The 12,643-nt window shown below is 37.1% G+C and overlaps 1 protein-coding gene across 3 annotated transcripts in view; it reads right to left on the bottom strand.

Annotated features, from left to right (window-relative positions):
- Positions 1–12,643, bottom strand: part of LOC126199489 (zinc finger protein 91-like) — a 177,724-nt gene that overhangs the window by 22,360 nt on the left and 142,721 nt on the right. Inside the window, exon 10 of one of the 3 annotated variants that reach the window (XR_007540164.1) lies at positions 840–1,031. The exons of the other annotated variants lie outside the window; for them this stretch is intronic. The gene's annotated coding sequence lies outside the window, so the exon portion shown is untranslated. The remainder of the gene's footprint in view (positions 1–839; positions 1,032–12,643) is intronic. 3 annotated transcript variants of the gene reach the window in all.

Here is a 12,643-nt window from a genome sequence, read left to right as displayed (position 1 = left end):
AAAAATATACGTAAGAAAAACATGCACTACACTATGCACAAAGTATTTGCAACCACAATTAAAATACACAGAGTGGAGGTAGACACTACATGCAGAGCAGTCCCAGAGCATTTTAAGGAGACAGCTATTACAAACAGGAACTATAAAACCTACAGCCACTTATAGCTACAGGTTTTATGATTTCTGTTTGTAAAATTCAATAACATATCAGTTTCAACACAAATATCTGTATTGCACAAGCGAAACTCCAATTCCTTTAGGCTACCATCTACTGTATTACAGCCTACTGCACATACCAACAATCTTCACAAGTAAGGCATACCAGAATCCCAAAGGTTTATATAGAATATCTAAAACCTACTGCACACACTGTGGCAAATCGAGATTGACACATGAACTGTTTCAACAGAAAATAATACTAGAATACTTGAGTACAGAATAACACATCAGAATTTTGCCAGATCAGAATTTACTATTTTTATATGAGAACCACTGTCCTGTCTACTGGATTGCTCAAGTATCTATTGACACTCATAACAAAACAGTTCCTACATCATCATAGTTGTGCCTGGTCATGACAGCTTTTAACTGCATAAGAAAACTGCGTGGACTGACTTTATTCATAGCTCATAGTTACATTGTACCTCAAAATATTATAAGTTTCTCTGAAAAAGTGTGAACCTGCCACAATGTAATCAATTTCCAACTGAATCTTAAAATTTGCTATGCAAACTTTGAATTTTTTCTTTTTTGATAATAATGAAAATTGTACCCTCTAAAGAAGAGAAAGCTGATCTTATCATAAAGAGGTGGCAAAAAATGAACAGTTATGTGCATACCTCAGCAGCTGTATGGACTGCATGCACAGTTTCCATTAAAGACCACAAGACATTCATTCCATGGACAGTGGCATCATGAAATGTGTCAAGTTTAAGAGTTGCAAATTCGCCGTGTCATTGACACTGTCTGTAGCCACATCTTCTGCCATGAAATCTGTTAAATTTATTTCTGATTCTTGGACAGTCATTTTCCTAGTAGAAACAACAAAAAAGTATCACCAGAAACATTTCAGAAATTCTTCTGTAACACCATTCTCTTTCTGAAATATACTTGAAAAAGAAGAGAAAGTTAAAGAAAATGCAGAAATAACGAAATGCAAATGATGATCTAATACACTAAATACAAGAGTGCTACAGTATATAAGGCCATTCTGGATGCCAAAACAATCAAAATATCATGGAACTAGTAACTGTTTTCAACTCCCAAGCACCATTGCTACAAATAACAGCAGAGATGAATATGAACCTGACATCCTACAGAAGTAATAATTACATTGTTTCATACTGTTTCTAATTTCTGACGTACTGCGGTTATCATATAAAAAATTTTAAGTTATTGCAATGACTGAAGAAGTATCCTCTCAACAGCAAACATTTTGACCATGTCTGTATCAGAAGAAAGCAAATCACTTACGGTTTCCTTTACAACAGCAAGTATGTGAGGAGAAAATCATATTCTGCAGCAAAGTAGAGTTATAAGATATCAGGACCCTTCCGATGACACAAATGCCATCAGTGGCTGAATTATACACTATACACAAACCACAATGAATTAAAATGGAAGTTCACTTGTCAATTCAAGTCAAAATTGTCTTTTCAAAAATTAATAATGCCACTAAAGTCAAATCCTCATACCAGACTAGCAAGTGATGTTCAGTTAATACAAAATGAGTAATAGACCAACTGGAAAGCTGTAATAGCACTGAATGAAACTTCCTTGTAGTCAGCAACAGTGATGGGTAACTTGAATTTTGAAGAACTGTCATATGTACACCTTATTTTTATATTATATATAAACAAACAAACACACACACACACACACACACACACACACACACACACACACACACACACACACAGATGTTAGAAATTGTCTCAGGGGATGTGAACTTGATATAGTATACCTGAGGTCAAAAAATTTAGAAATGTCCTATCAATGGGGGTGGAGAAATAGCTCTCAATTTTTGAGCAGTTTAAATTGGGACAGATTTATTCCAGTAATATTGTGTGTCAACACTGCTGAACAGCTTTTAGCAATGCTAAGAATTGCGTTATATCGAACACAAATAGCTATTTTTATTTTCAGCTATCAATTTCAGACCATCCATAGGTCATGAAACCTATTCAAATGTGTAGTCTACAACTGCAATGTTTACACATTCTGTAAACTTCTACTAAAACATAACGTGTTGACCCAACATGACCTCTGTCTTAGGATGGAGGTTTGCATGCACTGCACTGCAACTGTTGGATATGCATTTGATTAGGTTTTTATGACCACTGATAATCTTAAATCAACCAAAATTGATAACCAATAAAAAAAATAACTATAACAGTAGTGTGTTGTATAATATAATCTTGATGTATCCCACTTTTATTTTATTTGGTTGAATTCACGTATTGCATCACTGAAACACTGTTCCATGCATTAATATTTGACAACAGGGTTCGAATTTCTAGAACAGACAAAGCTATGTTGGATACTATAGTTTCATATAACATCAAAACAAATGAAGCCCAATGTATTCAATTCTTAAAAACATACTGTGAAACAAAGTAATTCTTCCTTCACATTGGACTTCCAAAAACAATTAACAAGAGCAATTTCCCAATGTTCCTAAGTGGTAAGAAGTGTCATAATCAATGGAACCTGTGTGAAGCCCTATATCAAATTACATGTATTAATACCCAACAGAGAGATTTAAAACAACTGTGACACCTCACACATACATTTCCCTCCACATAAGTTTCAAAATAATGAAGACTCAAATGGATCTTTTTTGACAAATAATTGAATGAAAATCAGTCAAATAAGAAAATAAAGGTTTTGCATAGGCTAAGAGATCTAACAAAGAAGTAAGAAAAGCAAAACAGCAAAGGGATACAGAAACCCTAGTTAAATCTGTATAGATATGTAGTAACGAGGACGGGATACTGCATGATGTGGGTGATAAACACTTTTGAAGTAGTCTAGCAGAAACTGTAAATACACAGCAAAGTTAAGCATAAAGGAAAATAACATTACCTAGCAGTAAGAGGAGGCAGATGATATCAAGAAGAAGAAGAAGAAGAAGAAGAAGAAGACAGTAACATGCATGCATGATACCTCAAAGGTACACGAAAATACATTTAAAGAATTGAAAATAAATGATTGAATACATCGGAAAGTGTTTGAGTAGTGGATGCTTTAATGGTACAAAGAAAGCAAATGCGATGCTCTTTCTCCATTGTTGGCCAACAGATAGACCTGTCAATATTTGTGAGTTTAGGATCAACTCACAGCTGCCCACAATAAGAATACACAACATGCACTGTGATGGCTTGTTTCTTACTTGTTTTCGAGCTTTTATCATACTTGTAGAACAGCAGAAACTATATTTTTTAATATATACTAACTCTTCTGTTATCTTTTCAGGCATTGGTAGCCATATGAAAGCAGATATTCGAACTTATCATAGTTTTGTAACTGTACTTTGTATACTAAAAATTTAACTGTCGTGGTCAGTGATGACATGATTGGTCGCCCACATTTAATACATGCATTTGCTGTTTGCACAGGTTGATGACATTCATAGTTAGGTATGTATAATCTGCCAATATAAGTGAACTTGATACACCATAGTGTAAATTTTATATACTATATATGCAGAATTTACAAATATTACTGGAAATGTTCTTGAAATATTTCAAACTAATGACAACTTGGAATTAAATTTCTTCAGAGGTTGCATGTGATGATGTGTAATTTTCACGAGATTATACTATAAACATATAACCGAATGCATGCTGTGGTGCTACTAATGAATGCATAAGCATAAATGAAGCAAAACGTCTCCACCATTCCCCCTCTACTCCAGGCCCCAGTTGATTATGAATTCAGGATGGAGGCAGTTCTGTGCACTCTGAAGGAGCATCTCAGAGGTTTGCTCCCACATTGAGGGGGGGTTTAAACACATAAGATCCATGTAACATAAGACTTTGTGTATTAATTAAACGATATGTAAGGTTTTGATTTGTGCTAGTAAACACACACAACAACTCATGTTCTGTAAATACATTCTTTGTAATAGAGCACTTGTTTAATATTGGCCACATTACAGAATTTGATATCAAAATTCCAGTTTTCTAAGTGTTCAACATCTGCGGTCTACTTATCCAAGAAACTGCAGAAATTCAGAAGGTGACGAATATAATTAACAAAAGCAGTTACTCAGTTACACTGGGCTTGAAACCTGCTTCGTTAAGGATACAGCACTACTATCTGCCATATGTGTATTCTCTGATATCCACTCAAGAACATGAATAAGAGTGAGATTTGCAGCTAACTGTTGCTGTTTGTGTGAATGAGACACAGAACAACATGGCATCATGACATGCTTCAAATTTTCACTACATGCACGCCTTCTTTGGTCTTCATTGTCATTTTAAAAGAAAGACAGGGTATTTAAAAAAAAAGATCCGTTTGTGAACAAAGGGTGAGAACAACGCACGATCGCAGTAGTGTATAATAATGTAAGCTGTGTGAAACTTGGGATCAGAAGGATACAGGCGGTAATAAAAGTAAGGGAGGGGTAAAGCACTCTCACGTTGGATTGCATGATGGTTCCCCACCAGTCTCTGTCACCTTACTGCCATGCAGGGGGCTGTGCATATTTTCTATGACATGCTCCAGTTCTATTTCCCTTGTAAGATTCCCTACATGCTAACTGAGCTGGACCATCAGGAGACCTATATGGCATCTGGTGTCACAGTCTATAGGGCGGGAACATCCTGACAACACCAGTTAACCCTCAAGACCAAACGGAACTTCTTTGCACTCGTCAACCTATCTGCAATCTTTCTCAAGTGATTTTCATTAAACCACTCAGTAAAAAAAGACAAGAAAAAAAAGAATTATTTTCACAAATTTTATAGCTTCAATTGTCAGCTTCATGATTAACTGCCTGTCGCATAGTTAATGGTCACAGTCTCAGTGTTATTTTGAGAGTAAGTAAAGAACTGCAAAAAATTCTCCTTTCCTCTGGACGCATTCCTCTACTTCTTTCAGCCATCTGTCTCTCAGTCTACCTCTCGGTCTCTTTCCTACCAGTTTCATCTCATGTATCCTCCTGGGCATCCTCTTCTCCTCCATTCTCTTAATGTGTCCATACCATCTCAGCCTTGATTTCTCTGTTCCACCTTCATTAACTCTCTGATCCTCTCATTTCTTAACCTATCTTTGTCACTCCAATACTGTTTCTCAAGAATTTCATCTCACTAGCTTGTACTTAGCTTTTCTCTCTTCCTTTAATAACCCAGGTTTCTGATGCATGTCAGAATCGAGACATAGTATGACCGGTATATAGCCTTTTAATGATTTGGGGTACATCCTTGCTCCATATCAGGCTTCTGACTCTCTTCTGAAATGCTTCTGCTTTTCTCCCCCGGCCGTTTATTTCTCTGCCATTTTTTCCGTCTTCCTGTATCAGGCTTCCTAGGTACTTTAAACTCTCCACTCCCCTCAAACATTCCTCACCAATTGTTATTCCAGTTGTTCCTCTCTCCTTTCTGGTTGTGATAATCATCTCACTCTTACTTGCACTAAATTTCATCCCATATTCTTGTACTGTTTGTTCCCATATGTCCAACTGCTCTTGTACTTCCTCCTACTTATTCCCCCAAATCATCAGATCATTTACAAACACCATCGCTTACATCTTCCTTTCACCAATTACTTGTGCTACTGTACTCATTATATCATCCATCACTACAATGAAGAGTAATAATGAAAGTGCACTTCCCTGCCTCAAGCCATTCTTCTGTTCAATCCAAACTGATCTCTCTCCTCCCACTTTCACACAGCTTACACTTCCATGGTACATTTCCCGTATCCCCCAAATAATCTGTTTTGCTACTCCTCTATTCTCCAGGGCTTTCCACACTTTGCTTCTACGTACACTATTGTACGCTTTTCAATGTCCAGGAAGCTCATTAGTAGATCTACTCCATATTCATAGTGCTGTTCCTGCAGTTGTCTTACAGCAAAAATTAGTACCACTATGGGTCTTCCTGTTCTGAAGCCAAGTTGCTCTTCTCTCGTTCTTCCTTCTAATTTTGCCTGAATTCTTGCTTCCAAAATTTTCTCAAAAATCTTTGGGCAGTGAGTCATCAATGTTATTCCCCCCCCCCCAATAGTTCTTGCACTCTTTTCCATTTCCCTTCTTAAAGATCAGGACAATTATTCACTTCTTCCAGTTTCCTGGGATCATCTTCTGTCTCCACACAATTTTTCATTACTTGATATAGCCATTGTATCCTCCGCTCTCCTGCTGCTCTCACCATCTCTACACTTAGCTCATCTAGACATGACTTCCCTCTCTTCATCTTGCCCAATGCCTCTTCCACTTCCCCCTATGTAAGGTCTTTACCTATTTGCTGTTCCTCCTCTTTTTTCTCCTTGGCTTGTTCCTCCTCATCCAGGTCTCCATACGGGTTCAGGAGTTCTTCAAAATACTCCTTCCACATATTCTTGAGTTCCTCCTTATTCTCTACATCTTGTCCACTTTTGTTCACCATTCGAGCATAATCTGTCATACCGTTCTTCCTCTTACTTTTAATCATCCCTTATCACACCTGTTTTGAACCTTCACTATCATCCTCCATCATTCTTGTCCACTGTTCCATCCACTTTCTTCTTTCCTCTGCCACCACTCTTTTTGCTTCTTTCTTTCTTGCCTGATACTCTTCTCTTGTCTCTACTGTTCTCTTCTGGAACCACAACCTAAAGGCTCTATTCTTCTTGCGTACTACATCCTTTGTTTTATCATTCCACCAGGGTGTTTCTTTCCATCTCTTTTTGTTGCTTGTCTTGTGATTCTGTGATAAGTCACACAAATCTGAAGGGTGTAAATTCAACTAAATACCTAGGGATTACAATTACAAATAACCTAAATTGAAACAATCACGTAGATAATGTTGGGGTAGAGCAAACCAAAGACATTCATTGGCAGAACACTTAGAAGGTGCAACAGATCTACCAAAGAGACTGCTTGCACTACACTTGTCAGCCCTATTCTGGAGTACTGCTGTGCGGTGTGGGATCTGTATCAGGTGGGACTGACAGATGATACTGAAAAAGCTCAAAGAAGGGTGGGGCTCGTTTTGTATTATCATGAAATAGGGGAGATAGTGTCACAGACATGATACGTGAATTGGAGTGGCAATCATTAAAACAATGGCATTTTTCGTTGCAATGGGATATTCTCATGAAATTTCAGTCACCAGTTTTCTCCTCTGATTGCAAAAACATACTGTTGTCACCCACATACATAGGGAGAAATGATTATCACGATAAAACAAGAGAAACCAGGGCTCACACAGAAAAATTTAAGTGCACGTTTTTACTGCGCGCCGTTCGAGAATGGAATGGTAGAGAGACAGCTTGAAGGTGGTTCACTGAACCCTCTGCCAGACACTTAATTGTGAATAGCAGAGTAATCGCATAGATGTATATGTCCTCCCAAATATTGCTTCCGCCGCCCTTACTAATGTTCCCTTGAATCTAATTTTTCATTAGATAACAAATAATAATGCACTGAAATTTATGAATATAAATTAAATGTTGGAAATACTGAATTCTCTTTTGTAATATTAAATAACAGTGATGGTTGTGATTATAAGCTTGGTATCTCTGCACTGAACAGTGGTAGAAATTGTAAATGATTGTCTGTCTACCAAACCTGAGGAGTGAACACTGAAAACCAATGCAATGAAACATGCAAGAAGTTCTTTAAATGAGATAATGTTAACACTAATAATAATAATAATAATAATAATAATAATAATAATATATCACCAGCAGATTTTGTGATATCACAAGATTCAGTAAGTGAGAATGTGCGGGAAAACGTATTTTAAAAATTCTGATGTTAAGCAACTGATTTCGGAGGTGGAGTACTCAATCTTTTAATAATGATAAAGTTTTAAGCCATGATCAAGGTGAACTTACATCATCAAAGGGTGACAGTGCGATAGGAAATAACTTTTCAAGGCCCTGGCAGAAAAATCGATCATGTTTAATGCTTATTACTACCCAGTGCTTGATTTTAAAAAAATTATGTTTTAGTACTGTGACCTACCGGGGGTTCTTTTGAAATTTAGACTTCTTAAAATGTTATTTTAACACTTTCCTAGACATTTTAAAAGAGTGAATAGAACATTTGTTTGACATCGCTTCAACTGCAGTATCAAAATGTTGCTTCTGTGATCTTCAGTCCAAAGACTAGTTTGATGCAGCTCTCCAAGCTACTCTATCCTGTGCAAGCCTCTTCATCTCCAAATAACTAATGCAACCTACATCCTTCTGAATTGCTTACTGTATTCATCTCTTGGTCTCCCTCTACAACTTTTACACCCAACACTTCCCTCCAATACCAAACTTGAAATCCCTTGAAGTCTCATAATATGTCCTATCAACTGATCCTTTCTTTTAGTCAAGCTGTACCACAGATTTCTTACCTTCCCTCCTCATTAGTTACGTGGGCTACTAATCTAATCTTCAGTATTATTCTGCAGCTCTACATTTCAAAAGCTTCTATTCTCTTACTACCTAAACTGTTTTAACATCTATGTATCACTTCCATAAATTGCTACATTACACACAAATAATTTCCGAAAAGACTTCCTAACACTTAAATCTATATAAAATGTTAACAAATTTGTCTTCTTCAGAAATTCTTTTCCTGCCATTGCCAGTCTACATTCTATATCCTCTCTACTTCACCCATGATCAATAATTTTGGTGCCCAAATAGCAAAACCTACCTACTAGTTTAAAGCATCTCATTTTCTAATCTAATTCCCTCAGCACCATCTGATTTAATTTGACTGCATTCCATTATTCATGTCTTTGCTTTTGTTGATGTTCATCTTATATCTCCCTTTGAAGACACTGTCTGTTCTGTTCAACTGCTCTTCCAAATCTTTTGCTGTATGGCAGAATTACAATGTCATTGGCAAACCTCAGAGTTTTCATTTCTTCTCCTTGAATTTTAATTCCTACTCCAAATTTGTCTTTGGTTTTCTTTGCTGCTTGCTCAATGTACCGACTGAATAACATCGAGGATAGACTATAACCCTATCTCACTCCCTTCTCAACCACTGCTTCCTTTTATGACCCTTGACACACTATAAATGTCATCTGGTTTCTACAGAAGTTATAAATACCCTTTCCCTTCCTGTATTTTACCCTTGCTGCCTTCAGAATTTCAAAGAGGGTATTCCAGTTAACACTGTCAAAATTTTTCTCCAAGTCTACAAATGTAGTTTTGCCTACCTTCTAAAATAAGCTGTTAGATCAGTACTGCCTTGCAAGTTCCTATATTTCTCCAGAATCCAAACTAATATTGCCCACGGTTAGCTTTTACCAATTTTTTCCATTCTTCTGTAAAGAATTTGTGTTAATATTTTACAACCATGACTTTACTTATAGTTGGATAATTTTCACACCTGCCAGGAACTGCTTTCTTTGGAATTGGAATTATTATATTCTTCTTAAAGTATGATGGTATTTCACCTGTCACATACATCTTTAACACCAGATGGAAGTTTTGTCACGGCTGTCCCTCTCAAGACTGTCAGTAGGTCTGACGGAATTTCGTCCACTGCTAGGGCCTCATTCCGACTTGCTCTTTCTCAGTGCTCTGTCAAATTCTTCTCACAGCATCGTATCTCCCATTACATCTTCATCTATGTCTTCTTCCATTTCTAAAATATTGCCTTCAAGTTCATCTCCCTTGCATAGAACTGCTATATACTCCTTTGGCCTTTCAATTTCCCTGTTTTACTTAGTGCTGGTTTTCCATCTGAGCTCTTGATATTTGTACAGCTGTTTCTCTTTTTTTTCCAAAGTCTCTTTAATTTTCCTGTAGACAGTATTTATTTTTCCTCTAGAGAAATATGCTTCTAAATCCTTACACTTGTCCTCTAGCCATTCCTGCTTAGCCATTTGGCACATTGTCAATCTCATTTTTTAGACATTTGTATCACTTCTGCCTGCTTCACTTGTAGTATTTCTATATTTTTGGCTTCCACCAATAAATTAAATATGTCATGTGTTATCAAAGGATGTCTAATAGGCCTTGTCTCTTTATTTATTTGATCCTCTGCTGCCTTCCCTAATTCATCTCTTAAAGCTACCCATTCTTCATCTTCTGTATTCCTTTCCCCTGTTCTAGGCAACCATTGCCTAATGCTCCCTATCAAACTCTCAACAACTTCTGGTTCTTCCAACTTATCCAGGTCTCATTTCCTTAATTTTCTACCTTTTTGCAATTTCTTGAATTTTAATCTACAGTTTTTAACCAATAACTTGTGGTCATAGTCTACATCTTCCCTAGATATGCATTTAAAAATCTGGTTCAAAAATCTGTCTTACCATTATATAACCAATTTGAAACCTTCCGGCGTCTCGAGGTCTCTCCCACATATGCACCCTCTGTCATGATTCTTAAACCAAGTGTTAACAATGATTAAATTGGGCTCTTGAGCAAAATCCTACCAGGCAGCTTTCTCTTCCATTCCTTTCCATATACATCTACTATTTTCATTCTATATGAAAATGTGGGGTCTGTTCTCTCGGACATATCTGGAAGAACAGACACTACCCAGAATTCACAGCTCTGATATAATTTCCTATAAATTGAAGGTGGGGGGAGAGAAGGTAAGGTAAGGGGAGGGGAAGAGCTATTGATGTCAGCTCCATTGCGACTTTATGCGGACTCAGCAGTAACAAGCGGAAATGTATGCTGGATCGAGATTCGAGTCCGGGACCTCTTGCTTACTAGGCAGCCCAGGATCTCCTGCTTAATAGGCAGTTGAGTTAAAAACTGTGCCAACCAGACACAATGTTTATCACAATTGTGTTAGATGGAAATGTGGCTAGGCCTAGAGCAGTGCTGTTTGCAGTACCAGCACAGCAAGACCGGTTTAGTTCGTGTTACAAGGAAAGATCAGCCAATCATAGAGACTGTTGTCCCTGCAACTACTGAAAACGCTGCTGCCACTCTTCAGAAACTGCACATTTGTCTGGCCTCTCAACAGACACCCCTCGGTTGTGGTTGCATCTATAGGACAGCTACCTGTATCACTGAGGTACACATGCTACCTCACCGACGGCAAGGTCCATGGTTCATTTTTGCAAAAGCCACAGCAATTCTCACATCACCAGCCATCGACAGCCATTAAAAAATTACATTAATTTATTAAAATAAAAAGAGTTGTAGTTACTTGAATGTTAAAGTACATATGGAAGTTTTACATATGTGGGATATTACGAATATTTCATTCCCGTTTTTATCCATTTCCTTGAGACTGGAGATGGATAGCAACATCCGTCTAAGTTTAAAGAATAACTCAAAATGTTAGTCCCTTTTCGTATGCAGCAGTAAATGACTTAACAGGCACCAAACTTGAATTCATAGCTACCCCTATTTTTCAATGCAAACCTTTAGAATTTCTTGCAGTACTCTACTCAATCTCTGAGTATCACAATTACTGTGATAGTTACATGATCTTTGCGATACAGTCTGCAGCTGTGATGAATTTTTTGAATGATTCCACAATGCCCTCAGCTGTCATTCTCTTTATTTCATGTACAAATGTATAATTTTGGCTTTAGGCCATTTTCAAGTATTTCATGGACAATTGTTTAACGGTATATTATGCCATGTGCATACTTCTTCCTATCACTGAAAGTAACTGTCACAAAATAAAACTATTTCTAATTTATTTTGTGACCATTACATGCAGCTGTAGGAGGAAGGGTGTATATGCCATAATATACCATTAAAAAATCACCCATAAAATTCTTGAAAATGGCCTGATTGTACATCAAATAAACAGAATGGCAGCTGAAGACATCACAAAATCATTTTAAAAAACTGTGACAACTAGTTAAATGTGTCGCAGTTCATCCTGAAGCTGACGAATGAAGCTATAGTATTTGCAAGAATCAAATTTTTTTACAAAATAGTTTCCTTAAAGTCGCTGAGAAAAATTACAGATTGGCCGCCTCGCGTGCCTTGCTTTTCACGCAGCGCAGTCAACAGAGCCTGGTAGCTTTAGGGCCAACTCACACCATGTCAGAGTTTGTGCACCAACTCCACCCTGCAAGCCAGCAGTCAAGCATGTTATCTAACAAACTTGCAGTGAAGCTCACTCCATAACTGAAGATGGGCTAAAGCAAAGGTTATGGTTACAGAGAAACATCAATTTCAAAAAAATATTTGTTGGGCATTACAAATTATTTAATGAAGCTAGGTTGTTTACTTAAATCTCCTGAAGTGAATTAGCAGAGGACAGGTAGTGAAAGGCCAGAGCAGGCACAGTCATCATTTTTTTTTTAAACCAGTGCACTCAACCCCAGTTGTCTTTCGCCTCTGAGGGAAGGTAGTAGTCATAACAAAGACAATGCCTTTGTTTCCAATTAATTTATGAAATAAAAATTTACTGGCTCAGTTATTAGTGGATATTTAAATTTACATCAAAGAGCTAAAAGAGCTGTTTTGGAAACAATGATTTATTGAGAAACAATACAAATTCCAATAC

Source organism: Schistocerca nitens, chromosome 1 (assembly GCF_023898315.1).
Source record: "Schistocerca nitens isolate TAMUIC-IGC-003100 chromosome 1, iqSchNite1.1, whole genome shotgun sequence".
NCBI lineage: Eukaryota > Metazoa > Arthropoda > Insecta > Orthoptera > Acrididae > Schistocerca > Schistocerca nitens.
This window is presented reverse-complemented; position numbering and strand designations above follow the sequence as displayed.